This window comes from Protopterus annectens, chromosome 1.part0 (assembly GCF_019279795.1).
Source record: "Protopterus annectens isolate FY-2018-M chromosome 1.part0, PAN1.0, whole genome shotgun sequence".
Taxonomy (NCBI): domain Eukaryota; kingdom Metazoa; phylum Chordata; order Ceratodontiformes; family Protopteridae; genus Protopterus; species Protopterus annectens.
The window spans coordinates 697,154,189-697,167,028 of NC_056725.1; the positions used below are offsets into that span (position 1 = coordinate 697,154,189).

The window sequence follows — 12,840 nt, forward strand, 5'->3', positions numbered from 1 at the left end:
AACTTAATTAGGGCTTTTGCTGTCTTTTTCTACTGCTTATAGATGGTCTATCCTGAGTCCATAGTTAAGATCGCAAACAAATCGACATTTGTTAGGTGCTGCTGTATTTGAGGTTTCAGAAGAACTTTTAGGTTGCACTTGGTTGTGTTTTTGTCTTAGTAGTTTTTTTATATCGGTTTAATCTGATAGTTGCTGTGCCTGAAGTTGCATTCGCTTTGGCCATTGTATACTTATTCCTGATTGTTGGCTCAAGTTATTTATTTTAATATAGCCATTGTGTTTTGGTAGTTGGTACTGATGTAATTACCAAAAAAAAAAATCTGGTGTAATGCATTTTAACTTTCTTCACCTTTACTCAGGTTGGGTCATTTTGGATGTAGCCATTCATAATCCGATAGGTTTGGCTGTAAATTAGGTTACTTTGCTCTGCTCTTCATATTGTGATATTAGTACAGCCACCATTCTTTTTTCTTCCTTCTCCTACCTTGGCTTTTCATTCTGTTTGATGAGGCTGACAGATGTATGGCCTTCAGGTGAGATACAGCATGCAGAAGGTATTTTATCTGGCCCCGTTAGTAAGCCATGTTACTGTAGTGAAGACGTGTTTTCCAGATAATTGTATTCCCACTAAGGATCATATGCAAAGTCTAAGTAATGCTGGAAAACTTGCCAGCAAGTTGGTTTCATGTGTTCTGTGTGAATTCATTATATATATAATCAGTAAAAGAAAAAAGTAATTGTGTTTCAGCATTTGTTTAGCCAAGAATTGCCTAAACTTGCTGAATCTGCATAATCACTCTAGGTGCATTGATGACATGTTAAGGGAACAGTGTGTAACTGAGTGATTTTTGAGCTTGGCTGGTCAGTAAGAGATGAAGTCAGGTGTAGAATGCTTCTATTTTCAGCAAACTGGGTAAGTGGAGTCTGAAATCTTCAGTGTTGGTCACTGAATAGTAAAGGAGTGATAAGTATAGGCTTTGAAAACAGTAAGGTTAAATAGTTATAAATTTGATTATTTGAACAGGAATTTGAAACTGGTTTGTATTGAAAGCAAGTCTAGCTTGTTTTCTGTTGAGGTACTTTTGCTACTGTAATCAGACCAAGCTGCAGGTACTTTACTCTTGCTGAATCCATACTGCTGCTCTGTTCAGTAAGTTGAAGACAATAAAAATTTACATTGATCCACAGCCAGTAAAATGGTTTGTCTGCTTTTACCCATTTCATTGTTTTCACTGTGTGCATCTGACAGCAGTGAGTTGAAATTCATTGTTGTGGCCCTTTTTGTATTTGATGATGTCATAATCCGACGTCTGCATTCACAGTCAGAAAGTGTTTTTTTTGGGGGGGGATTGAAATGCAGGCATCTTATAGAAGCTGCTGTTAGATAAATTCACACACACACACACACACACACGTGTGTGTAATATATATATATATATATATATATATATATATATATATATATATATATATATATAAAACTAAAGCAAGATAAATGACTGTTTAACTGTATCGGTATGTAAATGTATATGTGTACGAGATTAATATGGTGAAATATGTTACTGTGGCCGTTATTTTTAAACTGATCGCACAATGACATCTAATTTGTACGCAGTCAGTGTCTGTGACTTTAACTGATGGAAACAGTCTGTGATGAAAGTGGCTGACACCATCCACATTGAACTATTCTGTACAAGTCCATCGATGTGAGGGTACATGAAAATGTTGGGAAAATAATCTGAAAAGCATCACAGAGCATCTAAATGTCTTGACTTAGACCCTCAAACTCCTGGCATAGTTAAATTATTTTCTGTAGATTTCCAAAAAATCCTTATTGGAGATTTAGTGAAGTTACTTTATTTTGCAAGTTTATAGCTAATCTAAGCTACTTCTTATTTTCCAATATTCAGAGCTTTCTGTATGTTAACATGGTTTGCCTCCTGTGTTCTTCTGCAAATTGTGGAATTTTTTTAAAGTACTTAACTGGTTTAATTAACACAGAGAAGTTATCATGAAGTTTTCTGTAAGTTGTGGAATAATTTTATGAAAGCACCTATCTCAGTTGGTAGATTAGCAAAGAGAAATTTGCTGCAAATAACGGTCATCATCGTCAATCCCTTTTTTCCCACTTTTTTACATGTGGTCAGGTGCCATATCAATTGTCACCATTTTTTCTTGAATGTAGTAGAGTGGCACTGAATAATTTTTTGTCATGCATGACTGTCGCATGTCTTCTCTTAAACAAGAAAAAGAATCACCAGTGCGTATTGAATGTCCAGAAGGTAAGACCAAAACTTCATACAAAACAACACCAACTAATGAACAAAAAGGACAAGCTCTTTCGCAAATTGCTTCTTCAGATCCTTATAAAACAAAAACATATTTAAAATACATTACAACCAATCATATGCACAAAAAAATGTGGCACCAAAATGACATCATGATCAGCAATAAAATATATTACTTGTGTCTATACACCTTCAGTTTCTGCCCACTTAAAACGGGCTTAATGTTCACTTGACTATCCATCCCTGGGTGCTTATGTGCTTGCATCCTAAGAATCCATTTAAGCTCCACTTGTTCCAAAAAAATTATTGCAATCACCACCCCTCCTATTCTGATGTACCTGTTGTAGAACCCTGATAGAAAAATGATGATTTGAAAACTCTGATGCTTGGCTAGAGCGTTCTTGATGTCACCCTTCCTCATATCTGACAAAAATGTTTATATACCCCGTCCCTAAACCGCTGTGTGGTTTTCCCTACGTAAAAACATGGGCATAGATCACATGTAGCTAGGTATACCACTTGCATAGTAGTGCAGTTGGCATAGAACTTGGGTATGAATTCAAAGACTTAAGTGGGATGTCTGTATGTTTGTTCTTTTAGTTAAGACCTTACAGACACTACAGTGTCTACATGGATATGTCCCTTTTCATTGCCCATATTGTCCCACTTTCTTTCTTTCATTGCATAACAATTGTTTCAAATTGCTGTTCCGATGAGTAAAGTTCGGTGTGTCCCCAACTAGATTATTGGTCTTGCTATCCAAGGTCAATATAGACCAATGCTTCTGAATAATATTCTTCACTACCTTATTATTACTAGTGAAAGTAGTCACAAAAGAGGTCTGTTTCCTCTTGTTGATCCTAGTGGTGCCTACACCCTTATCACTCTCTCCCTTCGATGTATCTACAGTCATCAAACAATCACGGCCAGAACTCGGCAGCATGACGTTCGATACATCAATATTCTGTTCATTTAGAGTTATTGGGCTGACATGGATCATATCCCTGATCTTCCTAACATTGCTACTATAGTACCCTCTATCTGTAAACATTTTTTCTAGTATATCAAATTTATGTTGGGCATCATTTACTCTATTGCAAATCCTAGATACCCTTGTAAACTGACTTTTGACTATTCATCTACACCTGTAGATTTTTTTGGATGTGTCCCTGACTCCTCAGGGGCGATTATCACTACCCTATATAGGAAGCCCTGCTGGCGCAATAGCCTTTTAAGTAGAGACAGCATGCACCCTGGACACGTGTTTTCTAGTGTAGTCATATATAAACTGACTTGCCTTTCGCACCACAGTATGTGGTCCATCCAGGACAGTGCAAGACCCTTGCCCACATCTGGCTAAATATAAATCGGTGGATATTTTGAATAATTCCTTTGTAAAATGCAATTTTACTGCCTTAAGGCCTTGGAAGTTTAAATTCTACTTTATCTCCCAGTAACGTCATTGGAAGGCTAGTGTACGAACATGTCCATAGACTTTAAGGATTGTACCACCACGCATATGCAGAAGACATCGATTTAAAAATCTATGGATGTATCTACAGGCCAGCCTCCCTGGGGCAGAAATAATTATTTGGGCATGCTTTAATAAAGAGTTTAAGAAGCTTTTTATAAAAAATATTTTCCACATTAAAAAGACTGCCTTAGTACAGAATAATTGATGCAGCTTTTAAGTGTGACTGTATACCTTAAGCTTGGGTGGGGGTGTGTGTGTGTGTGAAAAAGTCAGTTGTTATGAACCAGCATTCAGCAACTTCTCTGAGCTAGCTTAGAAAGCAAAGCAAGCACAAAAAGTTGTGCTGTTTATATGTACAAAAAATATTTCACAACTTGCTCAAGAATATATTGTTGTACAAGGTTCAGTTCTAACCTTGGGCAGCAGTACAGTTTCTAGGTGGGTGTTGAACAGACTGACCAACGTAGGTACCAACTATATGCACAATATCCTCCAGACAGAAGAATAGATATATGAACATGGATCTCAGACTGTGCTGTGCCACAGTTAGCTACACAGTGGTGTAAAAACTGTATCTAAATGATATGGTCACATTATCTGATGTTGCCAAAAATGGGCATGTGTATTTGTCTGTGATACCTCGGCTGAGGACCTGACCTACACAGACCTATACCAGGGACATATAATAATGGTGGGAAGGGTCTGTGTGCCTCTACTGGCCAGTGGGTGCTCCCCATAAAGCTCAGCAGCTCCAAGTCAATGTGCTACTGGCCATCTGGTGCCCCATTGCCCAGCTTGAGTTCCCTGGAATAGCTCGGTTCAGTGAAAACTGGATGGAAAACCTATCAACCTGTCAAACATGAACTAGAAACTGCTCACTCAACATAAGGTTCCATGACAGGTGAAGTGGGTGACATGATGGTAAGGATGAGGCTGCACGACTTGTATATCCACGAGACCAAATGGAAGGGCACTGCAGCAAATTCACTTGGCTTGGAAATCCAGAGTCTACTACTCAGGGAGAAGACAGGCTAGAAATGGTTTTGGGAATTATGGTGAGAGAAACTCTTCTACTAGTCATTGTGTCTGTTATGTGAATTATACTATGTATGTATGTACAGTGGATATAAAAAATGTACACGTTCCTGTTAAAATACCAGTTTTTTTGTGATATAAAAAATGAGACCACAATAAATTTCAAAACTTTTTCCATCTTTGATGTGAGCTATAACCTGTACAGTTCAATTGAAAAAACAAACAAATCTGTTAGGGGAAAAATATAAAAAACATGCAATACGCTGGTTGCATAATTGTGCACACCCTTAAACTAATACTTTGTTGATGCACCTTTTGATTTTAATTACAACATTCAGTCTTCTTGGGTACACACCTGCCATCAATTAAAGAGACTCTGATTAACCCCAAGTAAAGTTCAGCTGTCCTAGTAGGATTTTCCTGACATTTACTGAGTTGCCTGCTACAGCAAAAGCCATGGTTCGCAGAGAGCTTACAAAGCATCAAAGGGATCTCATTGTACAAAAAAATTTCCACAGCATTGGATATACCATGGAACACAGTGAAGACAGTCGTCAAAAAGTGGCAAAAATATGGGGCAACAGTGATGTTGCAAAGACTGGACATCCCTACAAAATTGATGAAAAGACAAGATGAAAACTGGTCAGGGAGGCTGCCAAGAGACCTACAGCAACACTGAAGGAGCTGCAGGAATTTCTGGCAAGTACCGGTTGTATACTACATGTGACACCAATCTCCAGTATTCTCCATATGTCTGGCCTGTGGGGTAGGGTTGCAAGATGGAAGCCTTTTCTTACACAGAAAAACATCCAGGTCTGGCTAAAATTTGCAAAACAATACATAGTCTCCCAAAAGCATGTGGGGAAAATGCATTATGTTTGATGAGACCAAGGTTGAACTTTTTGGCCACAATTCCAAAAGGTATGTTTGATGCAAAAAGAACACTTCGCATCACCAAAAGACCACCATCCCCACGGTGAAGAATGTTGGTGGCAGTATTATGCTTTGGGATTGCTTTTCTTCAGCTGGAACTGGGGCTTTAGTTAAGGTGGAGGGAATTATGACAGTTCCAAATACCAGTCACTTTTAGCCCAAAACCTTCAGGCATCTGCTAGAAAGCAGAAGATGAAGAGGATTTTCACCTTTCAACATGACAATGACCCCAAGCATACATCCAGTTCAACAAAAGAATGGCTTCACCAGAAGAAAATTACAAGTTTTGGAATGGTCCAGCCAGAGCCTAGACCTAAATCCAATAGAAAATCTATGGGGTGACCTGAAGAGGGCTGTGGACAAGCGATGCTCTCGCAATCTGACAGATTTGGAGAGTTTTTGCAAGGAAGAGTGGGCAAATATTGCCAAGTCAAGATGTGTCATGCTGTTAGACTCCTACCCAAGAAGACTGAATGCTGTAATTAAATCAAAAGGTGCTTCAATAAAGTATTAGTTTAAGGGTGTGCACACTTATGCAACTAGCTTATTGTACATTTTTCCCCCCAACAGATTTGTTGGTTTTTCAATTGAATTGTACAGGTTATAGGTCACATTAACGGTGGGAAACTTTTTGAAATGATTTATTGTGGTCTCATTTTTTTTATATCTCAAAAAACCCAGCATTTTAACAGGGGTATGTACACTTTTTATATCCACTGTATATATTATTTATCATTTAATATTAACTGATCCACACCTGGCTCCACGAGACCTCTGTAGCTTGCTGTATGAAATAAGGATAACATACCTGATAGAATAACACCATTGGTTTAGGGTGTTTGCCATGCTTTGCCTTTGCTCTGCTCCCCTGCTCCAACAGTTTATCTTGGGTCATGTACAATTCTACTACATAATGTGTCATTGGAGTTCCTTTAATACTACAATTATAACTTTTTGTAATGCTCTGTTCTTTATATGCATGTACATGGAGACAAACGCACGTACACTTTTATTAGTGAGGTTGATCAACTGTTTGTTGGTAATCCTTTTCATTAACTTATAGGATTTTGATTATTGCCACTGTGCTGCTTCTGATATGCTTTTCTATTAGTTGTGGTTTGTGCATGCATATTTTTGGCTCTATTAGTGCTTCACTTTTTCTTGCAAGTTTTTTCCTGAGCCTTTTTCATTGGCTAGAAATGACATGTATTTTTATTGTTTGTTTTTATCTTCACAGCTCAGCTTAGATCGGTGCGCACATACTATGATAGGGTCATGCTGGTCACCATGAAACCACTCATTTCACTTCTTTCCTATCATTGTCCCCAGCCAGTTCATCCTCTTCTACATTTGCAACTCCTTGGTCACATTCCTGTACCAACAATTGTATTTTATTGAAAGGCAACCTCCAAAAAAGTGTATGTTGGCTGTAAAACAGTGTGCATAATTTACTTCTTATGTTTAAAATTGCTATTTTCTTGACATTGTATTGCCTTATTTGCTGTCTTGTAGACCAGTTTGATTCTGCACAGTGTTGCAGAACAACTGGACAAATATGCCTACAAGTCTACTCTTCTTTTGACTATAGCGTTACTACTTATCACTCAGGGTAGTTAGCTGTTAGCGATAGAAGAGTTTCTTGGTTTTCACATTAGTAACTGTACATTGGAATCCACCTTTTTAATAAGTCAGCTGTATTAAGACTTGCACCTAAATGTACTTTTCTTTACTTTGGTTTAAAAGTATATGTCCAAGGGGTACTGAGTTAAACTGAAAGTATGCTGAGGGAATAATTTTAATTAAACTAAGACATCCTGAACCACAAAGTACATTATGCTCCATACATATTTCTAATCTTTGCTGATATAAACAGTAGTAATCTGAAAAACAAGTGAACGACAGTGGAAATGTGAGTAATTTGATGTACTGCAAGTCCTGGCAGTAATGACTATGTTTAAAGTAGGAATTTGTCCTTCCTATTACTTTAAGTAGTACTTGCGAACTATATTTTAATAATAGGACCAGGCCAGTACATAGGAGGATGAAATCTTGCTACTTTTTACTAGAGATATTAACCAGGACCTAATCCAGCTTCTGGATAATAAACGTCCCAAACAAATTAATTTATATTAAATCCTTGTTAATGTACTGACTTTCATCCGGTCCTAACTTTTTGCAGTTTAAAAAAAAAAATAGTTAATCATCATCACTTAGCCCAGCTACATGTTTACCATATTTTGGAGGATTGTCTACATTAGCTAGACTCATTTGAAATATTTTCTGTGATCCTCTGATAAAAGGAATCGCCTCCTGTGGATTCTCTAAAGTTAATTTGGTAAAGCAAGGTTTGACATTTGTTCATTTACTGCAAGAGTGCCATAATCCTCAGTTTTAGGCCCAGTTATTTTCCCTTTTTGTAAGTGACCTTTCAAAACTCCCCTTTTCTTTAAAATCCTAGTAAATTATTGCAGAATTGCTTTACATCTCCCACTTTTGCCTAGTCTGGAATTTATAACGAGCTAGTTAACAGTTGTACAGAAACTAATGTAATGTCCATTGGAACCCTCTAGTGTTTTTGTAAACTAGGATTTAATAATTACTAATCTCTCAATCCCCTCCCATTATTTACCTTGCCGAAATATCTTTGCCTGCAGTGGCATCACAAAAACTTAAATACTTGGCCAATTAAAACTACTTCTGCAAAAAATCTTGCCAGTTCTGCCTTTTGCACTTCTCACTGATACATGCAGCTGAGAGTAAAATAATTTGTTTATGCATTTGACTAGATTAGGGAAGGAATGCCACTGTATTAGAGTATTAAAAGCAAAGTGACTTCCCTTTATTATGACAATAACTTTTTATTAAACTATTTAATCACTGTGTTCCTAAATGAAAACTACTACCCTTCTCTAGTTAACAAACTGGAGGTTTAAACCTTGTTATATCCACAAAAGCACACTGCTCAGAAATCACAAAAGGGAGTGAATTTGAGGAAAAGTAAAAACATACAATACACAAAGTTGTAGCAAATATAGTAATTCTTGAAAATCTCACCTGCTTGTTGTTCATAGGTAAGTACTAGGCTATCTGCCCGAGGGAATCTATAAGCCTAGCCAGAGTATGTTTGCTTTCGCCGCCCCCTTAGATTAGTTCCCTGTGCCTCTGTTCAGCAGAGCCATTAATTCCCTGTGCCTCTGTCCAGCAGAGCCACTGGAATGATCCCCGGGATAAGTTTTCTGTCTCCCATCCACTCGTCAAGGTTTCTCTTGAAGAGTGTTAGTGAGGTGCTCTGCCTAATGTAGATTGGAGTCCTGTTCCAAAGCATGGGGAGTCTCTGGGACAGGAATCTATCCCTCCAGCATGTCCTATTTATCGTTGTGCTGAGGTTAAGATCCCTAGAGCCTATGGCTCTCGGGTATTTGTTTTTTTTTTTTTTTTAGGTGGAGCATGTACATCAATTCTGGGTTGGACATGGCCTTGTATGTCTGGCAGAGATCACCTCTGAGTAGGCGGTATGCAACAGAGTACAGCTGGAGTTTCTTCAGTCTGGCTGCATAGGGCATCCGTTTAAGGCCAGTAATCCTCTTGGTAAGTTACTTTTGTGGTCTTTCCAGCTGTTGCAGGTGTCTTGTAATGTACATCCCAAATGGGGCATTGTACTCTATGATGGCTCTGAAGAGTAGAGGGGCACAATAACCTCTTTTGTTCTAGATGCAAACCCTTTTGTGATTAGGTGGGCCACATAGAAGGATTTTCTAACCACCTTGGCAATATGATTATCAAAGGAGAGATTACTATCTACTTGGGTCCCCAGATCCCTTATTACATTTTCTGTATTTAGGGGACTACCACGTATGTGATAGTTCTTGGGTACTTTGTTTTTTCCAAAGGGGATGACTATGCACTTTTTGGCATTTAGCTTGAGGCCATGATTTTGACACCAGGTATCTGTCTCAGTGAGACCCTTCTGGAGGATGTCTGTATCAACTGGAGAGTCAATTATGGCCCCCAGTTTGCAGTAGTCTGCAAACTTGGTCAGCAATAGTCCTCCTGTGCTTGCCTATACCTCTGAGAAGTATATACTGAACAGGAGGGGTCGCAGGACTGAGCCCAGGGGGGTGTCACTTGTAACCGGTTTATAATTTTACCTACAGCCTGCAACTCTCACCATGTGGGTTCTATCCATGATTCAATTGGCAGCCCATCTCATGAAGTAGGGTTTTATGTTCATGCTGGTGAGCTTGTGCATAGTACCAGAATGGGGAATGGTGTCGAAAGCCTTTCCGAGGTCTAGGTAGGCTCTGTGGACCCCCTTTCCCTCGTCTAAAGCAATGGTAATTGTCTCAAAGAAGTCCACCAGGTTTAGGAGGCATGTTCTGCCCGTAACAAAGCCAAACTGGGTAGGGTCCAATTTTTGGAGGTTCCCAATGTCTCTGTTAATGAGTTCCATGATGATGCACTCCATAGCCTTGCAGGCCAGGCTAGTCAGGCTTATAGGGTGATAGTTCCTGGGGTCCATTGTGGCTCTACCTTTGTGGAGCGGGATAACTGTTGCTGTGTGCCACTCTATGGGTACGTAGCCTGTAGAGAGGCTGAGTTTGAACAGTGTGTTTAGGTGAGGTATTAGTTAATTTTGGAGCTCATGTAAGACAGCTTAGGACACTGTCCGGTCCCATTGAAGCTGTGGTTTTGGCTTTGGATAGGGCTGTTTTAATCTGTGTGTCAGTGATTGCCGGGGCTATGCATTCTTCTGGTATGCTTGTGGGCCCTTTAGGGGGTGGGGTGAAGTTTGCACTAAACCTGTCTTCCAGAATGTTGACAATATCAGTCGGTTCAGTGTATTTTTGTGCCATTCTGCACTAACTCAGAGCAGATCTGAGAGTTTCCACTTAGGTTCTTGACATACTCTTTTTCTGTACTAGTTTCCTCCTTCTATTGTATAGCTTGTTTATGGCAGGGGTCCACCAGACTGGTTTCCTTTTCTTGGAGGAGTGAGTCTTGGTTTTGCTTGGAATAGCACGATCCATGCATTCTTGCAGATGCTCATAGAGTGCCTTTGTAAGGGATTCAGCAGCTTGGACAGCATTGTCCTTTAGCATGGGGGCTGTGAACCTTTCCACATCGGTCTTAAGTAACGTGAAGTTTGCTTTTGAAAAGTTATTCATGGTGGTTTCCTTGACTGGGGGTGGGGCGGAATGTGGATATCTAGTCTAGAGTGATTAGTCTATGGTCTGATCTAACCAGCGAGGGGTTGATCTCCGGTGTGGAACACCGGTCTCCCATGTTGGTGATGACCAGGTCCAATATGTCGTCACCTCTGGTGGGGATGTTGACCATTTGATCCAGGGCATTCGAGTTTATAATTACTAGGAAGCGTTGGGCAAGGGCGTTAGTACTTGAGTAGTTCTTCCAGTTAATGTTTGTTTAATATTTTATGTTAATATTAGGGTGTTTGGTAGGACCTTCATATTTTCCAGTGTCTCCAGAAACGCAAAATGGGTGTCCTGGTTCATGGTGGGTGATCTGTAGCAAGCTACAATTTGAATTGCAGTTTTGCCCATTGTTAGTTGCACATGGATGATCTCTGCGGCATCGTGCTGCGCCACTAACCTGAAGGTGTGGGTATCCTTGATGAATATGGATACACCCCCGCCTTTTATGTTTTGGTCCGGGTTCTGTGGCCGAAAAGTATGGTATGAGTTATATCCTGGTAGTGCTGGGGTGCTCTCTGGAGCCTTAAACTAGGTTTTTGTTACTACCAAAATAACATAAATTCCAAACGGGAAAACACTGTAATAACTATAAAAATAAAAAACAGCACCAAGGACATAAATAACTAAGCGCTTTCACCAAATAAACACACTGGCTTCTTCGGTCTGAAGAAGCCAGTGTGTTTATCTGGTGAGCCAGTGTGTTTATCTGGTGAAAGCGCTTAGTCGTTTATGTTTTAGTGTGTTATTAAATTAATTTTTTCACCAATCAAGACTACTGGTTTTGTCCTTGGTGACTGTTTGTTTTTTATTTTTATAGTTATTACAGGTTTTTGTTACTGCACAGATATCGATGTTCTCCATACCGAGGAGCGCATTGAGTGCATGCATTTTGAGGTTTAGACTTCTGGTGTTGAGTAGCATTACCCTCAGTTTTTGGTTACTTGTGCTACTTACAGTGGTGGGTTTGTCTTTTGAGCCTTGCCTAAAAAAGGCACTATGGGGGTGGCAAAAGCCTTGGCCAGTATTCGAAAGCCTAAGGGTAACAGGTGCAAGCCATCTCTTGCGAAGCAACATGGCTTGTCGAGCATGTCATCCCAGACGGACAGATACTGGATCCCCTTTGAATGACACCAGAAACTTAGCCAATTGTTGAAATTGATAATTTTTTCTTTATACTGTGGCATCATTCTTGGTGAGGGCAGGATGCTACTCGGGGTCAGTGTCATACCGGCCCGGGCTATGTGATCAGAGAGCTCTTCCATGTTGCTTTTCATGTAGTCCAGGGAGATACATCTCAGGCCATTCACACCAACATGGACAATAACAGAGACGTATTTGTACTTGTTCTGGAGCGACCTGAGTGCTTGTGTTATGTGGCAGATCCTGGCGCCTGACAGCAACTAACTGCAACCTTCTCCTTGTGCAGCCTAGTTAGTGGGACATCAGTGTGCCTGACTATAGAATCGCCTATTACTAGTGTGTTGGGTATGTTATTTTGCCTTAAGGGCTGTGATTGCGTGGCACACTGATTATGTAATTATGTGTTTCATGGTTTGTGATGGGATGTGAAGGTTGCTTGGATTTCTGCTTTGGAGGTCTCTGTTGCTTTTGCAGATTTTTATTTAGAGCTATCTTTTTGTGTATTTATGTGTGTTATTTGCCGGTGTTGGTTTAATAAGTCTATATGAGACTGGTGGTGTGTTGCAAGTATTTCCCTTCTCTTGACTGTCAGTTCCAGTCTTTGGTTGAGAGAAGTTTGCCTCTAGTTTGGCTGTATAACTGCATCTCTCGCATGTATTAGTGTTTGGTGGTAGGAGCAGAGGGTTGTCTGTGTACATGAGGCAGTTGTAACATTGCCTGATAATGCCCAGATTCACCAGTTGGACTGGAGAGTACA

General features: G+C 39.7%; 1 protein-coding gene across 3 annotated transcripts in view; it reads left to right on the forward strand.

The window, feature by feature from the left end:
* Window positions 1–12,840, forward strand: part of SIPA1L3 (signal induced proliferation associated 1 like 3) — a 3,185,962-nt gene that overhangs the window by 11,657 nt on the left and 3,161,465 nt on the right. The window lies entirely within an intron of this gene.